Here is a 23,455-nt window from a genome sequence, read left to right as displayed (position 1 = left end):
GTTCACAGTTTTATATAATTTCCCAAAGGCAACTAGAGTTTCTTGAAATTGCAACAATCCAGAGGCAGCCAATTTCAGGAATCTTGCACATAATCATAGTGATAGAGTCTGAAGAAGCCTCAGATGTCATTTATTCTATTTTTTAAACCCATTCCACAAAACACCTCTATTTGAAGACCTCAAGTAATGGTGAACATATTACTTCCAAAAGAAGGCCATTCAAATCTGGATATCTCTAACTGGAGCTTGAATACTCTAGTCATGAAAAGGATGGAGAAGGCAAAGTCTAAGTGTTGGAAGAATTCTTTTGGAGTCAGAAATGAGATTTGGAAATATTTATCAATCACTCTGCATGTCTCTTATACTTTATCCAACTTCTTTCCCTAAGTGAGGAAGCCTAACCAAACCGTCTTCCATCAGTATACATTACTAACAATCACCTTCATTGTTTTTGTCATTATATGTACCTTTTGATTTCTGTTTTATTTTACTTTGCTAAGATGTTCTGTTTGTTAGCTTCAACATGTTCAATTGTTTCTTTATATTTGTTGATTGAGTATGAAGTGAGATTCTTTCCCAAAGCACCATTTCAAGAATCTGTGCTATTGTATATTTTGTGCTGCTTAATTATTCTGATGCCTTTTTTTTCCTGTGATTTCCCCATAAAGTGTTTTCTCCCTCTTCAAGCTCTTGTCCATATTTTTCCTTTATCCCTATCTCTTCCTCTTGTAATTTATGTATGCAGTAGATTTACATTTCATCTACTCTGTATTTATGATATATATTCCGATTTATATGTTTCCTGCATAAAAATGCAATCTCTTGAGAGAAGGAATTGATATTTTTAATAACCTTTTAGTTCTATCCCTAGTGCTTTGCCTGATACATAGTAAGTGTTTAATAAATGCTTGTTGATTGTTCCATGTTCATAGCATTTCCCCAAGTTGAATTTAAGGGAGGAGCTGTACTGTTTCACTTCTATTATTTAAGGAAAGGGACTCTTTCATTTATTTAAAATTATGTTATCTCTTAGAATAGAAAAATTGGATCATAGTCTGAAACCTGAAGAAACTTTAGAGCTTATCTAGCCCATAGCTCTTGAACTTCAGGGACATTAGAAATCATCTAATCCCATCTCCTCATCCTTCTGGTGAAGAAACAAGAAGAGAGAGATCCATTGGCTTGCCTTAGTTAACAGTTAATAAGTGAATTTTCCCATTATCTTGGTCAGGTCCAGGTAACCACATCACTTCCACATAACTCCCAAACCATCTTCTCTGTTCTCAGGACATTATGTTTCATCTCTGCTTTCCTCTCCCTCCACAACTTTGAACTCTTTTCCTGAAACTGTCCTGATTGTACAGATTATTCTTAGCCGTAGCAACCAAACTTCCTCATTACTTCATGGATATACAGAAACCAGGCCCCATGCCTTATACACCATATATTATAGTGCTCTATAGTGTCCTCTCCCCTTTAAATATGTGGTTCCCCCATTAAAATGTAAGCTTCTTGAGAGTAAGGACTATCTTGACTGCTTGTCTTTATATCTCTGTGCTTTGTATACACCTTGACACATAATAAGTTCTTAATAACTGTTTTATCATTCATTCAAATAGTGGAACCAAGAATCAAATTCAAGTGCTATGAATCCCGGTTCAGTGTTCTTTCCACTGTAGTACAGCAATGAAATTATAAGACCTTTACATTTTGACATGCCTGGTGACTAACACAGGACACATATGTACAAATAGTTGGAGTCAAATAATTCTTTGTTGAATTGCAACATAATGCCATGTTACACTTTTTATCCAAGCCTTACTTAATGTTTGCCTTTTAAGAGAATTCCCAGCACAATTGTTTTAAATAAAATCTTATGTTATAACAAGGTTAAAAGTCCTATAAGTTGCCCTGTGTGATTGATCAATGTTTCTATGAGTTTTTGGCTGTAGTAACACTTCCTCTTCTGAGTATGCCAGGGTCCTTAGGTTGAATCAATGAAGTAACATTGGCAAGTGGGAAGATGGTAAAAATATTGATAGGCAATAACTCTGCTTGGAGAGGGTGACCTATGCAATTCTTTAGAAATAAAGGAATTTTGTTATCTACAACTAAGCCCATGTTTTTAAAATGGTTTCCACTAGATTGTGAGGCATAAAAGTGATGAAATCAAAAGAAAAGCAATTTGTTGACTACTTATACCAGTCTCCCAAGGGATAACAAGAGTAGCTATAATTTAATGAGTCTTTCTTTCAGTTAATTTTTATTGTTGTCTTCAATAAACCCTGTAAATCTTTTATGTCTATTAACAAGTTATTTGCGTGTAATTAGTAAATACCTGACCTGTACCTGGTTTAAATTACTTGATGAATATATTTTTGTGTTTTTGATAACTGTTATGTCCAAAATCAAACATTAAAATTAAAAGGAATCAAAATAAATCTTTCTCCCTAGTGACTCAGAGACATATGTCCTAGTATGACCAACAAACATATAAAAATAATTTTATGAACAGAAACATATTTTATAGTAGCCATTAAAATATATCACCAATATTTTTCAAATGCAAATCATTATATTTCTTAATATATAAAGTACCATGGCAATGAAGACTCCTTTTTCATTAATCTCAGTTCATTGAAAAAAGATGGAAAGGAAGAAGTTTTTTTTTTTTTTTCCAAAAGGTGACACAGGCAAGGAGAGATGGTTTTGTTGCTTCAGTAATTATATTTACCAACATCCCATAGAAAAGCCATCCATATACTAGGATCCAGCAAACTATCAGAAAACATGTGGGAATTTGAATGGAAAAATAAAATAATGCCTTATCAAAAGTCATCAAACTAGGATTCACATATATCAAAGGGCTAGGGCTTCATTCAGTTCACATTGCTTTTTTTTTCCTATAGAAAGATGTAAGATACTTAACTAAAGTGTTTTTTTTTATTTGTTTGTTTGTTTTCCCCTAAAAATATAGGGAGTTAATACATGGAAAAACTGTGATCAGTGTCATCATGGCATTCTTCTTGTATGGAGATTCCCTCCCAAAGTAAATTGCAATCCATCTATGATTTACTAAGTTCGTTCTTAAAAGTTGTCAGAGGCACAGATAGGTTAATTGATATGTCTAGTCAATCAACACACATTTATTAAGTGCCCACAGTATGCCAGACATTGTGATAGGTCTTGAGAGTACAAATGCAAAACAAAGCAGCTCTTGACGTCAAATAGATTGTATTCTAAGAGAGGAGATAAACATGTATCTATATCGGTGATTGTGAAACATATTTGAAGTCGATAAAAGGTATTTTGGAGGGGTATATCATTAGGATCTCGGTGGAAAAGAAAAAGCCTTATGTAGATGGTGGCACTTGGGCTAAATTTGGAAGGATAGTAGAAATTCCAAGAAGAAGAGTTTCATTCTGCAAGTGGATGAAGTAGGCTTTTATTCCAGATCTTCTTATTTCCAAACTTAGCTCTTTAGCCATCGTTCTGTGATAATGACGATAATGATGACGACAATCAAACAATCATAACAAAGCAATGTGGCCTACTAGATAGTGCAATGGCATCGGAAGACAGGAAGAGCTGCGTTCCGGGACTTCATCTGACAAATACTCTTTGTGTGACTCTGGCCAAATCCCTTAACCTCACAGTGGCTTTGTAAAGCAAAACAGAGATGGGGCCAATCTCTACCAAAACATTTTTAGTCTATACAAACAAACAAACAAACAAAATAACGGATATAATTCTGTCAAAATCCTACTTTGACAATTCATTATAATATAGAGATGAATCCGGTTTCACAAAGAGAATTTCAGAGATCAGAAATTGTAGGAATTTCTGCCAAAATGAAAATTCTTCCTCTATGCTGTCAGCGTTGCACTGCATACTTATCATCCACAGACAATCCTAGCTAAATCCTGAGCTACCTCATCACCAAAGAATTGCCTACAAAATGATAAATTATTTCAGGAATGGCAACTCATAATGACCCTCCACTAAAGGTGGGGATGGTGCTGCTATATGCATTAGTGGCAACAGGGCCCATACTGATAAATTCGTGGGTCCTGGCAGGATTGAAATAATAAATCACTCAAATCAGCAGATCCTCAGAGCTCTACATCACACCAAGAATGTGGAAAAAAAGTAATTTCAGTGACAAGAAATAAGATTGTTCCCCTGTGAGGCCCCTCCCACTCCTTCATCCAAATTAAACTTATGGGGGGGGAGAGAAGCTGGATTATGCTTTTGGTTCTAGTGAACAAATGAATTATGGGGCTCAAGTGGTTCAAACAGGGTAGCACTGAGAAACATGCTTATCATACAACAAAGGAAGACATAGGGATTACCCACCATTGTCCATACCATGTCCCTTAGGAGTTTTTCAGTGCATCATCTATTTAATCTAACGCAGTCTTAGAGATTGACTGTTGGTTTGGAGCATGTAGCTTCTAGTTTTTATTTTGTTTCAGAAAAACAGGGTGACCAGAGGCCAAATATTTTACCTGACTATTACTCCTCACAGAAAAACTTGACTGTAATGAATGATATGATATCTAGGAAGTGCTCTGTGCCCTTTGTAACAATGAAATATGCAATATATGATTTTCTGGGTACATTCTGATCCAGAATTCATTTTGTATAGTTATGAAAAGGAGTACCCTTTGAAACATTTGGAAATTGTTTTTGGGATATTCATGAAATATTAATATAATATTCATAAATCAAATGCTGGTTTATAGTGAGATGTTAAGAAAATATTTATTTTAAATGTATAGGTATAATTATTATGCATGAAAATGAATCAGTCAATGAAACTCTGTCCTAGTCTCCAGGTCTCTTTTCTTTTCACACCAATTCTCAAGTGGAAGTGGAGTTTGAAAATATTCTCTCTCAGGTATATGAGACAACAGCCATCAAATACATAAACTCAACAAGGGTTTATGGCTTGTTGACTCATAGATTTAGACCCAGAGGCATACTTAGAGGGAAAGTCTGACCCTTTCATTTTTAACATAAGAAAACTTAAATCAAGAGACATTAAGGGATTTTCCTAAGTAAATGTCTTCTAATAAATGTCTTAGGTAGATTTGAAGCCAATTCAACCTATCTCTAAGTCCAGTTTTCTATCCACCATACTACATGGGACTAATCTCAAGGCTTCCCAATACATATTAGGAACTCTGAGATTCCTGATTGAATTCCTGGTCCCTCAGAACAAGACAATGTTGATGTGGAGTTATGACTGAATGACCTGACTCTGGACAGGAAACATGCTTATCATACAACAAAGGAAGACATAGGGATTACCCACCATTGTCCATACCATGTCCCTTAGGAGTTTTAATAAAATAAATATAATTCTTGTCCTGTGCCATGACTCATAGGGTGGAGGATGCTGGATGACTGGAGACAACAAATGATGGGCAGGAGCCATTGGAATCAGTCAGCTTTGAGGAAACAGGCAGATAGAAATTAATTGACTTATATAGGGTCACACAGTTAATAAGGGTTTGAGGCTAGATTTGCACTCAGGTATTCCTGTCACCAGGCCCAGTTTCATTTACTGCTCCACCTAGCTGTCAAAAGATGATAGAAACTTAAGAGGCCAATGAGATCAAACCAGCATTTACCACAGTGCCTGATACATAGTAGGGGCATAACAAAAGGTTTGTTGACTAATTCACCACCTCTCATTTTAAAGACTAGGAAACTGAGGTTGAGAGAGATCGTGACTGCTCTGGGATCACACTGCAAGTTAGTGACCGAATCAGGATTTGAACTCAACTCTTCCCAACTCTATGCCCAGTACTTTATCTTTTGTGCCACCTAGGTGCTTTAAGTTGGAGGCTGTGCAGGAAATTCTATGTAAATTCTAGGAGAATTATTGTTAAAGTCTCCTATATGGTAAGCATAAAGAAGCTATTTATAGGTAGGGCTGGCAGTAAGCTTTCTGCAAACTCTGTCTGGAAAACATCAACTAGAAAAGCAGGCTATTGATGGCTGGATGACTGCAGGTGTGACCACAGAGAGAATTGGCTCATTAGGAGTAAAAGGTGTCCAAGGAACTCGTTAGGCAAGAAGGAAGGCCTGGAACAGTAAGAGGCCTGCTTTCCATGTCTAATGATGGCAAAGTGTCACACTACCCCTGAGCTGGATGGCCCCCAGAAGGAACCCAGCCCAATCCAATCCTTAATAACCATCTTCCCTGCATCATCCTTATTATTTGATTTCCTAGCCTTTCTTTGAAAATCTACAGGGAGGAGGGACTCCCCACAGAGAGGCCAGAACTGTAATAGGGCTTCGAATGCATTATCAAAAAATCAAGAATTATTTTTATTAAGTATTTAATATATGACAGCATTGTGATAAGCTTGGGATAAATGAAAGCCAAAATGACACACCCTCTGTCCTCAAGGGACATGGATTTTTATTTCTGAGACAAACCGGGTGTAAATGGTTATGTAAAAGATACATACAGACTTCAAATAAAACTACCACAGAGAAGGAGATTTTTCAAAGCAAGAAACATGCATAAGGATAAGCAACAATGAACGAGTTTATTTACACATGAATTAATATGAATATATACCTTAAAAACTTCAAACCACACTTCTAGTGCCAGAAGTACATTTATATTTCTCAAACTACAGCCCAATTTTTCCTCTTTTATAGAATGTTCAAGGGAGATAGGTTAGCAACAGGTATTCATTAAGGGCTTGTTCTATGTCAGGCATTCCTAGGGATAGAAATGAAAACAAGAGAAAATGTAGTAGTACCCTCAAGGAACTTAGATTCTAATAAGAGAAGGTAACACAAAAAAGCTGACTAAAAGGGAGACAGAGAGAAAGTGGAGGGGTGTTGGGAGTGAATTCACAATTTCCGAGTCCTTAGAATTTGAAGTACATCGTTTATGTTCCATGATTGCATGGGCTATTATAGAATCTGCCAAGCTGGCCTTGTTATTATACCTCACATACAGAACCCCCTCTTCTTTCTCCTTGTCTTTGCACTGGCTGTCCCTATTCCCCAGTCCTGAAATGCATTTCCTCCTTTTCTGCTTCTTAGAATACCTAGCTTTCTTCAAGATAGAACAGGTGCCAGCTTTTGCAAAAAGATTTTCTGGATTGGGGCAGCTAGGTGGTGCAGTGGATAGAGCACCAGCCCTGAAGTCAGGAGCACCTGAGTTCAGATCCAGCCTCAGACCACATAATACTTCTAGCTGTGTGACTCTGGGCAAGTCACTTAACTCCAATGGCCCCCTAAACTCTCCAAAATACTTCTCACTTATTGTGTATATGTTTTGTATATATCTGCACAGGTACTTAAATTCATATGCTCCTTGAAGGTATGGCTTGTTTCATTCTTGTTTTGTGTCCACATCTCCAGGAGTTAGCTTGATCTTGGCACACAGCAAATGTTTATATTGATACATTTATCAATGAAAGGTATGGGAAATTGAATCTAACATACACTTTGGGAGGAATCCTTTCTACTACATATTGTATAAGGGGCACTCAGAGTAGCAAGTTTACTTTAGGATGACTCAAATTGTTAGAAAGTATTTGATTTCCCAAAATTATATTCTCTCAAAATTATGAGGACAATATTAAAGAGGAAAAGTGTGAATATTGACATTGTGCAGGTGAGGAAACGGAGGCACAAGGAAGGGTTTAGAGACGTGAGTTAGTAAGAGACAGGAGTTGATACTAACATCCAAATCCCATGATTTCTATTTCAAAGCTTTTTCTATTAAATGTCACTTTTCCTCTGTCTGTGGCTTTTACATAAACAGAAAAAAAATGACTCTATGAGGCAGTTAAGTAGAGAAATTCGTTACTGGTATGGAGTATGGACAGATAGAGGTAAAACGATGGGAGATGGTGTGTCATGTGAGGAGAAGAGAGGAGTGAACCACAGATGCCCTGGAATATAAAGAAGAGTTGTTGAATGAACCTGTTAGACAATTTAAAAATACAACTAGAAAATGACATTGACTTGTTTAAAATGAAATCACATTTTCAGCAAACTTCTGCTGTATTGACATACTTTTGCAATGTTGCCTACTCCCTGATTTCGTCTTCCCTATAGATCCATACGCTTATTCTCAGGATGTACTAATGAGATCACTTCAGCATTAAGCCATAAGATAGATGGAACTGAGTTCCATTTTATGGGAAGTTGTTAGAAATACTGCTGAAATTAACTAGTCAGCATCTATTGGCAAGCAATTGGATTTGAGCCCGGGGCAGCAAAATCCTCTTGGGCTAGAAAAGTTAAAGTTGCTGATGAGAGATGCCAGAACCACATTTGGATCTTCAAAAGCAAATGTCATTCATAAAGAGAAGGACATAGTTTATTATTGTATTGTTACATGCCCAGATGAAATGTGAAAAAGCAGTGGGGCCAGAATGATCAATGTTCATCATATGCTACGTGGTCTCCGTAGTTTGGTACCATTGCTGAGTTAGGAATAAGTCTCTCCATGATGATGAGTGATCTAATTTAATTTAACCAGCTGGTACTCTCATTATACAAGGACCTCCCAGTTTCCAGACTTTGTGAATAATCTAAGTCAAATTCAAATTCAAGCTTTTATCCCCTACTTATGTGCCATGCATGGTGCCAAGAGCTAAAGATGCAATAACAAATAAAAATGGCAGCCTAAGCCCAACTGGTTTTGTGTCACCAGCTAGGGTGCTAAGGCAGCTAGGTGGTGCAGTTAGGATAGAGTGCCCCATCTGGAGTCAGGAAGAATCCTAAGTTCAAATCTGGCCATAGACACTTCCTATCCATGTGACTCTAGGCAACTCACTTAACCTTGTTTGCCTGTTTCCTCATCTGTAAAATGAGCTGGAGAAGAAAATGACAAACCACTCCAATATTTTTGCGAAGAAAACTCCGAATGAGATCACAAAGAGTCAGACACGACTGAACCACTCAACAACAATATACTTCCAAAACACTTTTTAATAAAACAACTACCACCAATTTAGCCCTTTACAACTTTAAAATGATTTTACATACGTTATTTGATTTGACCATAAAAACCACCTATCTCACAGATATGTTTTAATGACACAGATTTGTTTTAATGGAAGAATGGGATAGTAGGAAGTATAATGGTTCTAGCATCAGAAGTTCTGTATTCAAATACCTTCTCTGTAATTTTCTACCTATGTGGGCATTTTCAAGCCATTTAAGCTCTCCAATTTCAGTTTCTTCATCTGTAAAATGAGGGCATAGGACTAGAAGTCAGTCAGTCAAAAACATTTATTAGGTATGTAATATGTGTCAGACACTGTACTAAGTTTTAAGGGCGAAATGAAAATTTTTAAAAAGCAGATTCTGCTCTCAAGCACCTCACAGATCCATGGGGGGAAGCATGCAAACAACTACTATGTACAACCAAGCTATATACAGGATAAATTAGAGATAATCAACAGAGGAAAGGCAGGGTATTCAAAGAGATTGGAAAATACTCCCCCTAGAGGAAAGTGTTTTAGCTGGGTCTTAAAGAGGTGATGAGGCAAAGATCAGGAGGGAAAGCATTACAGACATGGGCATGGCATCCAGTGAAAATGCCCAGACAAGGGAAATTGTGTGTTTTGTTCATGGAGCAGCAAGGAGGTTGTTGTCCCTGCATGAGAGAGAGGTGATAGTGTAAGGTATAAGAATGGAAAGATCAGGCAGGGGGACAGATTATAAGTGCTTTGAATGCCAAACATGGGATTTTTTTGTTTTATTCTGAAGGTAATAAGGAGTCACAGGAGTTTATTAAGTAGAGAGGTGATATGGTCAGCTCTGTGCTTTGGGAAGGTCACTTTGATAGGTGAGTGGAGAATGAACTAGAATGGGGAGAGTTGGATGGCAAGGAGATCACTCAATAGACTATTGTAATAGTCTAGGTGTGACATGATGAGGGTCTGAAGCAGGATGGTAGCAATATCTGAGAAGAGAAGGGGGAGGATGAGAGAGATGCTGCAAAGATGAAATTGGCAGGACTTGGCAACAAGGAGGAGTTGCAAATGATACATAGCTTGTGAGCCTGGGGAACTGGTGGAATTGTGATGGCTTCAGAAGTAATAAGGAAGTGTGGAAGGGGGTTTAGGGGGCAAAGATAAAGAGTTCTATATTAGGTATAGATATTAGATATGTTGTGTTTAAATGGTCCAGAAGACATTCAGTTCCAAATACCTAATAGAGAGTTAGAGATAGATGAGAGGTCAGCAGAGAGTTGGGGGATGGATAAATGAATTTGAGAATCATAAGCATAGAGGTAATTGAATCCATGGGTGTTGGTGATATTGGAAAAAAAATAATGGAGAGGGAGAAGATAAGAAGACCTAAGATAGACTCATGTGGGACACCAATTTGGACAAGATTCAACAAAAGAAATGGAGAAAGAGCAATGAGTCAAGTAGGAAGGGAAGCAGAATAGAGTGTTGTCACAGAAACCTTGAGAGCAGAAAGGAGCAAGGAGATGAGTATGATCTACAGAATAAGAAGCAGCAGAGAGAGCAACAGGAAAAGGACAGAAGAAAGGCTATTAGATTTGCTCATTAAATATCATTGGTAGCTTTGGAGAGAACAAATTCAGTTACATGATGATGTTTGAAGCCATATGCTAGAGAATTAAAAAGAAACTGCTAAAAAAAACCAAAGCAAATGGAGGAATGTATTGTAGATAGCCTTCTCAGGGAATTTAGCAACAAAATGTAGGCAATATATTGGGATGCTAACTAGGAGGTATGGAAGGACCAAGTGAGTGTTTATTGAGGATGCTGGGAATGGGGTCATAGTTGAGCAGCCGAGATGCATCCAGGAAGCAGGAAGAGATTGAAGATAAGTGAGTGGGTAAGGGTGATAGTGGAGGCTATCTGCTAATGGCTTCTGAGTTGCCTTTAGATCTAGATCTCTGAGACTACGGTTTGCTGAGTGTCACATGGATAGTTGGTATCAGAGCTGGCTTTCAAATCCTGATTGCACATACTACACTCTATCTCTGCATTACATGGGCTAAACAGTCTTAGTTTCCATAGACTTCAAAAGACCAGACAATAGTAAATTCTGGAAAACTGGAGGTGTCTTCTTATGTGAGTACTTTGCTAATTTTCCTCAGTTACTAGTAACTGCTTCCCAGTAGTTGGCATTTATAGAAACAGGAGGAGAAAGCAAATAAATAACTTGCTAGTTTGTAAGTAAATCCAGAGGAAGCTGCATTAACCCTTTCTGGTCTATGTGACCCAGTTTAACAAAGCATGCCAACCCCCCAAGGCATTATTTAGTTAGCTATAGGTTCGATTCATTTATTGATTGTCTACCATCCTGATAGGTGTTGATGTGAAATCCCAAGTGGATCAGTTAACTCTTCCAGAGGACATTGTATTCTCAGGGAGCTTGCATCAACTGCCCCTTTGAAAAGGCTTAGTCACTATCAGTGGGATTCTGACTGTTCTTATTTTGAGGGGAAGGAAGTAGTGGGGTGAGAGCTTGAGATCTTTCATTAGGCTCACAAATCCACAATGGGAATATGGCAAGTCTTTTGAACCTAAGTCCCAAAGGGCTCAACACAAGGAGGATAGCTTTTTTGGCCATAGCAAATCTCAAAGGTCATCAACTGAGGAGAAAAGCGTTCATGATCTTTACTGGGCATGATGATGATGATTCCATTAACTGACATATACATAACACTTTAATGTTTTCAACTTTTTTCATGAGTTATTGCAATTCAGCTTCACAATGATCTTACACATTTCTGAACTACAGGCATTATTATTTCTTTTACAGGTGAGGAACCTGAAGACCACAGTTTAAATAACTTCTTTGTGGTCTCACAGGTAATACATGGCAGAAATAAAATCTGTTACTTGCAGATCAATCATTGTTTCATTTTACAAAACACCACACCGTTGTTTGGTGAGATCGTCTACAGCAAACAATTCATATTTCATTGAAATTGTGAAGGATCACATGCCAAAAAGAGAAGAGAATCAGTTGGAGTTGCTACATTTAAAAATAATACACATCAAATATATTTAAAATTATAATTCCATCATATTTTATCATATATTCCAACTTCTCCAAGTTGCAATAAAAGCATTTTTCTTTAATATTACCCATCATTGAAAATGACTCATAGTGAATTGAATAGATTTTTTTTTGGAGGTCAAGGACATGGCTTCAGTTCACACCTCTGTCAGTCAGGCTCAGACATTCAGACCTGAAAGGGCTCTTACAGCTTATCCAGTTCAACCCATCATTTTCAGTTGAAGAAATTGGGTACCAGAGACATGAAGTATATTGCCTGAAATCACAGAGGAAATAAACAATAATGTTAGGAATTGAACTAAGATCCTTTGACTCCAAATCTAACATTCTCTCCACTATACTATAATAATAGAGGGGTAAAGAAGGAACTCAGAGAAAATTATACTTGTATGCCTTGGGCCAGTCCCATCACCTCTCTGGATTTCCTCTTGTTTATCTGTAAAATGAAGGGATCAGACTAAATGATCAATAAGGTCACTTCTAGCAATAAATTCCATGACCCAAATGCCAGTGCATTTCTTGTCATTACCCACCAATACTTTGGATTTATTTAACATATATTTCATATTTATTTATGGCTATACATGTTATCTTGCATAAAATAATATAATCTCTTTGAAGGTGTTGACCTGAAAGTTGGTTAAAGAGACAACAAGCTAGGTGATAAGTAAATTCATATCATTTTATTCCCTTAAGTTAGCAGCATGTAACATGTTACATGGAGGCATAGCTGTAACTCTGACTGAATCAAGCAGTTTTAGCAGGACATTTAAACTCTGACTCGGGATGTCTGTGTTACTCAGTTTTATGGTCTCCATATGTTTAACCAGAGCATGAGAAAGGAAATTTAAATAAGATAGGCAAAAGTAGATCCAGGATATTTGTGTTTCCTTTACCACCATCAAGGTAGTGTCTGGGTTAAAGGTGCCTTAGTGGTCATAAACATAAGAATGCTCTCGGTCAGCTTTAGCTCTTGACACAGGAAGGGGCATTCTCAGTTCACTCAGGAAGAAAAGATTAATTCAGGTTTTTGGTTCTTATTGGGGCTCAAAGGCAAGGGCTATTTAAAACTTGTTTGTCTTTGTCCTTGGAGAGGTCTTAATATTGTGTCTTGAATATAGTAGGTACTTAAAAATATTTGTTGATTGTTCTTAGGAAACAAGTTATATTGAAAAAGGTAGGATTATGAAAACCTAAAAATCAGATAATGGAAAAAAATGCTGTTCACTTATGTCTGACTCTTCATGACTCCATTTGTTTTTGTTTTTGTTTTTTGTTGTTGTTATTGTTTTTCTTTTTGTTGTTTTTTTTTTTTGGCAAAGATATTGCAATGGTTTGCCAATTCCTTTTGCAGCTCATTTTACAGATGAGGAAATTAAGGGAAAGAAGATTAAGTGACTTGCCCACAATCCCACAGCTAGTATCTGAGGCAGGATTTGAACTCAGGAAAATAAGTCTTCCTGACTCCAGGCCCAGTACTCTATCCACAGTGCCACCTAATTGCTCTTAGTGAACAAAGTAATAGGGCATCAGTTTAAAAGAAAAAGCCTGCTTCTTGTCTTGCCTCTTATACTTAGTAGTTGCCTGACATTGATCAAAGATCTTGACCAGTCTTGGTTTCAATTTCCTAATACATAAAATAAGGGTGTTAAAATAGGTGATCTCTGAGGTTCCTGACAGAATGACAATTACATGATTTGAAGAACATGGAACATAAATAGCATTCAGGTGTTAGCCAACCAACCCCTCCCTCCTCTTTCCCACTTCAGATCATTATGGATGGTTAGTCAGGGAGCTTCAGTAAGTTTAATCTTCAATAATCTTCCACCTTAGCCTCTGAAATATAAGCAATTAAAGCAGGAAATATGTAATCACTGAGGCTTTCAAGATTCATTTGCAGCACACTGCAACACTCATCACTTTCTTCCATCAGCCAACTTATTTCAGTGGCTATCACACCACCTGCAAAACTGGTGATGTAGAATAAATACTTTAATAAACGTTAGATAAGCAATTAGGGAGCAAGCCATCAATGGCAGTCTCCAGAATAACAGAATTTTAGAGTTGGAAGTGACCTCAAAAACCACTTAGTTCAACTCATATGTGAAAAATAAAACATCCTATAATATTCTTTTGCTTCAAATTTCAAATCTTTAGAGTCACTTCTTTTATGACCTCTTCACTAATTCCCTTAATTATTAGTAATTGCTTCTCCCTAGTAGTTTGCATTTGCATACAATTTATACACACACATATAGGTGTACACATATAGATAATTTGTGTTGCATATACTTTTATGTACATGTATCTTCCCTGATAGAATGCAAGGCCTTTTGAGGCCAGAAGGCCATATTCTTTAATTTTTATTTTTGTATTCACTGGACCCAGAATAGTGCCTGCATCACAATAGGAGCTTAATAATTATTGCTTAATTGATGAGACAAATTATGGTGCTACAACTGTACATTGAGCACATTTAATCACTGAAAACTTACCATCTCTTGAGGTGTTCAGTTCCAGTATTATACAGTTCTAATCGCTAATGAGTTTTACCTCACATCATGCCTAAATTTGTCTTTGTTCCCTAGTTTCCATCTTTTGCTCTTCTTTCTACCTTTAGGAACCACACATCATGGGTCTAATGACTTGTTCACATGAATACCTTATGAATATGAGAAGATAGCTATTGTGTCCACTTCAATCAAAGTTTCCTTTTTCAAACAAAACATCTACTCTCCATATCTTTCACTTGATCTTCTTGGGCAAAAATTCAAGGCTCTAAGCTATTGCATTTGGCCTCCTCTGGACCCTCTCTACTACATTAATGTTCTTCAAAATAATAATTGTATAGGTGAGAGGCAAAATGGTTTTATAAAGTTAAAAAATATAGGAAAACCAAATAAAGATGTCCATTTTTAGATTCATTTCAGGGTTATGACTACAAGAATGAGGTGTGACAAATTACTTGGTTGTGGTGGTTATACTTATCTGTGTACATGTGTGTGGATTTGTGTGTGTGTGTAAGAGAGAGAGAGAGAGAGTGTGTGTATCAGTCAGTTCTCTACATTGAGGTAAATAAGTTAGTTTCATTTATTTTTTTATTTTTTACATTTTTACAGGACTATACATGCTTGAGCAGGATGAGAAGCAAAATTATATAGCAGAAAGAGGATTGTCTTGGGAGAAGCCACCCTCAATTTCTAGGACTAATTCCGGCAGTAAATTGTTCTGTGACCTTAGTTTTATTTTAATCACTGAGTTTTAATTACTTCACTTGTAAAATTAAGATTTTGTATTGTTAAATTCCCTCAAATTGTGAGAAATTACGACAAAATGTTTTTTTTTTCTCATGTGAAATAGAAGTGATATAGACTTTCTAGGAAATTTTGGGTTCACCCTCACTGAAAGTGTTAAGACAAAGACTGGATGACCACTTGTTGGATGTGTTGAATCTAGAATTCCTATTCAGATATGGATTGGACTAGCCATCTAAGATGCTATTATCCTTTGAGAATATAATGCCATGGTAGGTCAGTGTCTTGTTGATTGCAACCTTCTACGGAGAAACTCTCTAAGATTAGAGCTATCCTAAAGAAGATGTGTCTATGGACCTTCAGGGAGAGTGTTTGTCTTTGCTTGAAGTTTTCCATTAAAGGCTGGATAGCCACTTGTCATATATGTGGGAGTTGGAATTCTTGTCCAAGAACACATTGGAATCAATGACTTTGGAGGTCCCTTCCAACTTTGTGATATTATGACTTGGGGGTTTCCAATTGGAGACTGGCAATGAGTAGAGTGTTTCTGCCTTTTCAGGCTGTAGATCCAGAAAACATCTAGGAAATTACTAAATAAATAATAGGAAACCCAAGTAAAGATGCCTTTCTTTTAGATCCATTACAGAGGCTATCAGTAAAAAAAATTGGATGCGACAAATAGTCAGTTGTTGTTGTCTGTGTTTATGTATGACAGATAGACCCAGACATATACAGAGTCATTCAGGTCAGCAAGTAAGCAATGATATAAATGATTGATTTATTGAATGAATGAATGAATGAATGAATGAATGAATTTGAAGATGGGCATTAGGTTTGCAGCTAGAGGACTCCAGATTAGGCAAGTTATTTTCTAATATTTTTAGTAAGATCCTAATAGAAAATACAAGATTCTTCTATATGACATCCTAGCAGATCAATAGAATTACAATTAAGTTAAATTTTCAGCCTAGGCAGTCTTGAAAAATATCTGGAGGTAGAGAAACTGATCTGCAGAGGATTATCAACTTACTCTGAGAAACAGAACTAAGGAGCAACCAAAAAAAAAACAAAACAACTTATGAAATATCAGGCTATGTTGAGAGTGATTGCACCTAGGACTAGGTTGGTGATATTTCAATACTTTTCTGTACTGAAATCTAGGCGCTACATTTTAAAATACATATAGAAATGCTGGAGAAGATCCAGAGGAAGGACTTTCACATGGTGAAAGCAATAGAGGCCTTGTCATAAAGTGATCAGTTGAAGTAACTTTAGTTAACAGAAAAGCCTTGTGGGTGTCAAATAGATCTAATGTTCCCTTAGATTGATATTACAACTTCAAATTCCGTGCATTCACACAGGCTGTCCCCCATTCCTAAGATGCACTCATTTTTCACCTCTGTTCCTTAGCACCATTAACTTTCTTGAACTCTCAACTCAGGTCCTTCCTAGTTGAAAAATCCTTATGTTTGGTTCCCTGAAATGTAAGTGCTAGTCCTTGAAATAACTATATATAAATTGAGGTGTTCACATATGGATGTTCTTAGTATATTGTAAACTCATTGAGGGAAGAGATTATTTCTTTTTTGTCTTCTATCCCTAGCACTTAGCATTTAGTTATTGGAACACAATCATCATTTAGCAAGCATTTGTTAAATCAAATTCAATGATTTCTTCCCCAGACCTGATATAGTTGTGTTAGACCACTCCAGAAAATAGAGTTGCTTACTTAAAGTCTTTAGAAGTTACATCTCTTCTCTCTTTTATTTGGAAGGGGAGTTCTAAAGCAGGTTGCTGACCTTTCCTTATGGGAAAATTAGATTTTTTTTAATGTTTTATTAATTTATTTTGATTTATCAACAATCACTTCCATATTCTTTTGTGTATAAAATTTTTCTCCCCTTTCCTCCTCACCACCCTCCACAAGATAGCACACAATCTGATATAGGCTATACATATGCATTCCTATTGAACATATTTTTACATTAGTGATGTTGTAAGTAAAAATTAGAATCAATAGGAGGAACCACCAGAAACAGGAAACAAAATTCAACAGAAGAGAAAAAAATAGCAATTCAAATTCCATAGTTTTTTTCTTTGGATGTGGATAGCATTTTCCATCAAGAGACCTTTGGAGATGTCTTAGATCCTTGTATTGCTGGGAAGGGTTAAGTTTATTAATATTAATCATCACACAATGTGGCTGTCATTGTGTACAATATTCTCTTGGTTCAGATCACTTCACTCAGCATTAGACCATACAAGTCCTTCCAGGTTTTTCTGAAGTCAGCCTGTTCATCATTTCTTATAGCACAATAGTATTCCATTACATTCTTATACCACAACTTGCTCAGCCATTCCCCAATTGATGGGCATCCTCTCAATTTCCAATTCTTTTCCAACACAAAAAGAGCTGCTATGAATATTTTTGTACATGTGGATCTTGTTCCCATTTGTGTGATCTCTTTGGGACATAGCCCTAGAAATGCTATTGCTAGGTCAAAGGGTATGCATATTTTTATAGCCCTTTGGGCATAGTTCCAAATTGCTCTCCAAAATGGCTGGATCATTTCACAACTCCACCAACAGTGCACTGGTGTTACAATTTTCCCACATCTTCTCCAACATTTATCATTTTCCTGTTTTGTCATGTTGGCCACTCTGATAGGTATGATGCGGTACCTCAGAGTTGTTTTGATTTGCATTTCTCTAATCAATAGTGATTTAGAGCATTTCTTCATATGACTGTAGATGGCTTTAATTTCTTCATCTGAGAACTGTCTGTTCATTTCCTTTGACCATTTATCAATTGGGGAATGACTTGTATTCTTATAGACTTGACTTAATTCTCTATATATTTTAGAAATGAGGCCCTTATCAGAGAGACTGGTTGTAAAAATTCTTTCCCAATTTTCTACCTTTCTTCTAATCTTAGTTGCATTGACATTGTTTGTGCAAAAACTTTTCAATTTAATGTAATCAAAGTTATCCATTTTGCTTTTCATAATGTTTTTGATCTCCTGTTTGGCATGAATTCTTCTGTTCTCCATAGATCTGATAGGTAAACTATCCCTTGCTCTCCCAGTTTGCTTATGGTATCAGCCTTTATATCTAAATCATGAACCCATTTTGACTTTATTTTGGTATGTGGTATGAGATTTTGGTCTATGTCTAGTTTCTGCCATACTCTTTTCCAGTTTTCCTAGTAGTTATTTTTTTTTCAGAGTGGGTTCTTATCCCAGAAGCTGGGGTCTTTGAGTTCATCAAATAATAGATTACTATAGTCACTGACTACTATGTCTTGCATATTTAACTCATTCCACTGATCCACCACTCTATTTCTTAGCCAGTACCAAGTAGTTTTGATGATTGCTCCTTTATAATACAATTGAAGATCTGGAATATGTGGGCCACCTTCACCTGCATTTCTTTTCATTAGTTCCCTTGACAGCCTGGACCTTTTTTTTTCCTTGAAAATGAAACTTGTAATTATTTTTCTAACTCTATAAAATAATTTTTGGTAGTTTGATTGGTATGGCACTGAATAAGTAAATTAGCTTAGGTAGAATTGTCATTTTTATTATCTTAGCTCGGCCTACCCATGAGCAATTGAAGTTTTTTTCCAATTATTTAGATCTGACTTTATTTGCATGAAAAGTGTTTTGTAATGGTGTTCATAGAGTTCCTGGGTTTGTTTCAGGAGGTAGACTCCTAATTATTTTATAATGTGTATAGTAAGTTTAAATGGAATTTCTCTTTCTATCTCTTGCTGTTGGGCTTTGTTGGTAATATATAGAAATGTCAATGATTTATGTGGGTTTATTTTATAGCCTGCAAATTTGCTAAAGTTGTTTATTATTTCAAGTAGCTTTTTCCTTGATTCTCTAGGATTCTCTAAGTATATCATCATGTCATCTGCAAAGAGTGATAGCTTTGTTTCTTCTTTGCCTATTCTAATACCTTCAATGTCTTTTTCTTCTATTATTGCTAAAGCTGATGTTTTCAGTACAATATTGAACAACAATGGTGACAATGGACATCCTTGTTTCACCCCCGATCTTATTGGAAATGCTTCTAGCTTGTCCCCATTACATATAATGCTTGTTGAAGGTTTTAGGTAGATGCTATTTATTATTTTAAGGAAGACTCCATTTATACCTATGCTCTCTAGTGTTTTTAAAGGGAGTGGGTGTTGTATTTTGTCAAAAGCTTTTTTCTGCATCTATTGAGATGATCATGTGATTTCTGTTAGTTTTGGTGTTGATATGATGAACTATGCTGATAGTTTTCCTAATATTGAACCAACCCTGCATTCCTGTTATAAATCCTACCTGGTCATAGTGTATTATTCTTGTGATAAGTTGATGTAATTTATTTGCTAACATTTTGTTTAAAATTTTTGCATCTATATTCATTAGAGAAATTGTTGTAATATTTTCTTTCTCTGTTTTGACCCTTCCTGGTTTGGGTATCAGCCCCATATTTGTATCATAAAAAGAATTTGGTAAGACTCTTCTTCACCTATTTTCCCAAATAGTCTATATCATATTGGAATTAATTATTCTTTAAATGTTTGATAGAATTCACATGTAAATCCAACTGGCCCTGGAAAATTTTTCCTAGGGAGTTCATCAATGGCTTGTTCAATTTCTTTTTCTGAGATGGGATTATTTAAGTATTTTACTTCCTATTCTGTTAATCTGGGCAATTTATATTTTTGTAAATATGTATCCATTTCACTAAGATTGCCAAATTTGTTTGCATACAGTTGGACAAAATATTTTCTAATTATTGTTTTAATTTCCTCTTCCTCGGTGGTTGCTTCCCCTTTTTCATTCTTGATACTAGTAATTTGGTTTTCTTCTTTTTTTAAATTAAATTAACCAAAGATTTATCTATTTTATTGGTTTTTTCATAAGACCAGCCCTTAGTTTTATTTATTAGTTCAATAGTTTTCTTAATTTCAATTTTCTTAATTTTTCCTTTGGTTTTCAATATTTCTAATTTGCTGTTTAATTGAGGATTTGTAATTTGTTCTTTTTCTAGTTTTTTTAGTTGTATGCCCAATTTGTTGATCTCCTCTTTTTCTATTTTATTTATGTAAGCATTTAGAGATGTAAAACTTCCCCTAAGAACTGCTTTTGCTGCATCCCATAAGTTTTGTTATGTTGTCTCATTATTGTCATTTTCTTTAATGAAGTTATCAATTGTTTCTATGATTTGTTGTTTTACTCAATCATTTTTTAGGATTAGATTATTTAGTTTCCAATTATTTTTTTAGTTTGTCTTTTCATGTCCCTTCATTACATTTAACTTTTATTGCATAATCATCTGAAAAAGATGCATTTAATATTTCTACCTTTCTGCATTGGATTGTGAGGTTTTTATGCCCTAGTACATGGCCAGTTTTTTTGTATGTGCCATGTACCACTGAGAAAAAAAGTATATTCCTTTCTATCCCCATTCAGTTTTCTCCAGAGGTCTATCATACCTATCTTTTCTAATGGTCTATTCACCTCTTTAACTTCTTTCTTGTTTATTTTGTGGTTAGATTTATCTAGTTCAGAGAGGGGGAGGTTGAGGTCCCCCACTAGTATAGTTTTGCTGTCTATTTCTTCCTGTAACTCCCTGAACTTCTCCTCTAAGAATCTGGATGCTGTACCATTTGGTGCATATATGTTTAGTAATGATATTACTTCATTGTCTATATTGCCTTTTAGTAAGATGTAGTTTAATTCCTTATCTCTTTTGATAAGATCTATTTTTGCTTTTGCTTTGTCTGAGATCAGGATTGCTACCCCTGCTTTTTTTTTTTTACTTCAGATGAAGCATAATATATTCTGTTCCAGCCTTTTTCCTTTACCCTGTGTGTCACTCTTTTTCAAATGTGTTTCCTGTAAACAGCATATTGTAGGATTGTGGTTTTTCATGCATTCTGCTATCCTCTTCCATTTTATGAGAGAGGTCATCCCATTCACATTCACAGTTATGATTACTATCTCTATCTTTTTTTCAATCCTTTCCTGCCCCCATTCGTGCTTTTCTTTCTCCTTTCTCCCCCTCACTAGTGTTTTGCTTTTGACCACCAACTCCTTCAGTCCCTCCTCCCTTCTATTAGCCCTTTCCCTTTTCTTCCCCTTTGCCCTTATTGCTTCTTCCCTCCCTTCTATCCCCCATCCCTTTTCTTTTCCCTTTTCCCTCCTACTGCCTATAGGGCAAATTAGATTTCTATACCTAACTGATTATGTTATTCCCTTCTTGAGCCAAATCTGATGAGAGTAAGGTTCAAACAATGCTCATCCCCCTCCCTTCTTTCCCTCTGCTGTAATAGGTCTTTGTGTCTTTTCCTGTAATGCTATTTACCCTTGTCTGCCTCCTCCTTTCTCAGCACATTTTCTTAGATCAGACTAATCCACTTACTTAGATCTATTTAACCCACCTGATTAGATTTTTTTTAATCATTACATCAAAGTCAACTTATATCCACCCCCTTTATGTATACTCCTTTAACATGGTATAATAACAATACAATTCTCAAGAGTTGCAAGTGTCATCTTCCCTTGTAGGGATGTAAACAGTTTGCCTATATTAACAACATATTGCATCTTTCTGTCCCATTTACCTTTTTATGTCTCTCTTGAATCTTGTACTTGAAGATCAAATTTTCTGTTGAGCTCTGGTCTTTTTATCAGGAAGGTTTGGAAGCTCCCTATTTTGATGAATATCCATCTCCTCCCCTGGAAGATCATGCTCATTTTTGCTGGGTAGTTGAGCCTTGGCCACAATCCAAGCTCCTTTGCCTTACGGAATATCATGTTCCATGCCCTATGGTCTTTTAATGTAGAAGCTGCAAGGTCCTGTGTAATCCTGACTGTGGTTCCATGATATTTAAATTGTTTCTTTCTGACTGTTTGCAATATTTTCTCTTTGACCTGGAAATTTTGGAATTTGGCTATTATATTCCTTGGTGTTTTCAATTTGGGATCTCTTTCAGGAGGTGAGTGGTGGATTCTTTCTATGACTATTTTACGTTCTGGTTCTAGGACTTCAGGACAGTTTTCCTTTATGATTTCCTGAAAGATACTGTCCAGGCTCTTTTTTTTTATCATGATTTTTCAGGTAGACCAATAATTTTTAAATTGTCCTCTTGGATCGATTTTCCAGGTCAGTTGTTTTACCAATGAGATATTTTACGTTTTCATCTATTTTCTCATTTTTTTTTTAGTTTCTGTTTTACTGATTCTTGCTCTCTCATAGAGTCATTAGTTTCCATTTGTCCAATTCTAATTTTTAACAATTTGTTTTCTTCTATTAGATTTTGTACTTCCTTCCCCAATTGACCAATTGTATTTTTAAGGGATTTGTTTTCTTCAGTATACTTTTTTTTTTCCATTTGGCCAATTGTGTTTTTTAGGGACTTGTTTTCTTCAGTGTACTTTTTTTCCAATTGGCCAATTGTATTTTTAAAGCACTCTTCTACCTCTCTAATTTGACTTTTAAAATCCTTCCTGAGCTCTTCTAAGAAGGCTTTTTAGACTTCAGACCAGTTCATCTTCCTTTTTGAGGTCCCAGATGTGGGTGTGTTGACAATGTTGTCCTCTTCAGAATTTCTGTCTTGATCTTCACTCTTCTCATAATATGAATCTATGGTATGTTTCTTTTTTACCCCTGGTGTTTCTTTATTCCCTGGCCTTTAAAGAGATTGAGCTCTCCTGCTGGGAAGCAGAGGGCACTGACTTAAGCTTCTTGTTTTGGGAGCCTAGGTCTTGGTCACTGGCTTTGTGTGCTGGGGCCTTTGATATTGGTAATTGGAGGCTATAGGTTTCTGGCAGCCTACCTGTTGTTGGGCTAGTATCAGCAAGGCTGAAACTTTCAGGCAATTCTATGTTACCTGTTTTTCCTTTTCTTTAGCTTCCTTCAGCTCCTTTAAGATGGATGTTGCAGGGTGTTTATCTGCCTGAGGCCATTGTAGTGATTCCCTTAGTTTTGTTGAGGCATTGGGAGACTCCTTTGCTGTAGAACGTTAAGCCACCTGTTGGTTTTCTGAATTGGTTTCCACTGGTTACCTCACCCTCACTGAGGCACTTGAAAGTCCAACTTTTGGTGTTTGTCTGCTCTACCACCTGTGCTTCAGGATCTCCTCCTGA

This window comes from Vombatus ursinus, unplaced genomic scaffold (genome assembly GCF_900497805.2).
Source record: "Vombatus ursinus unplaced genomic scaffold, bare-nosed wombat genome assembly UNPS02014847.1, whole genome shotgun sequence".
Lineage (NCBI taxonomy): Eukaryota > Metazoa > Chordata > Mammalia > Diprotodontia > Vombatidae > Vombatus > Vombatus ursinus.
This window is presented reverse-complemented; position numbering follows the sequence as displayed.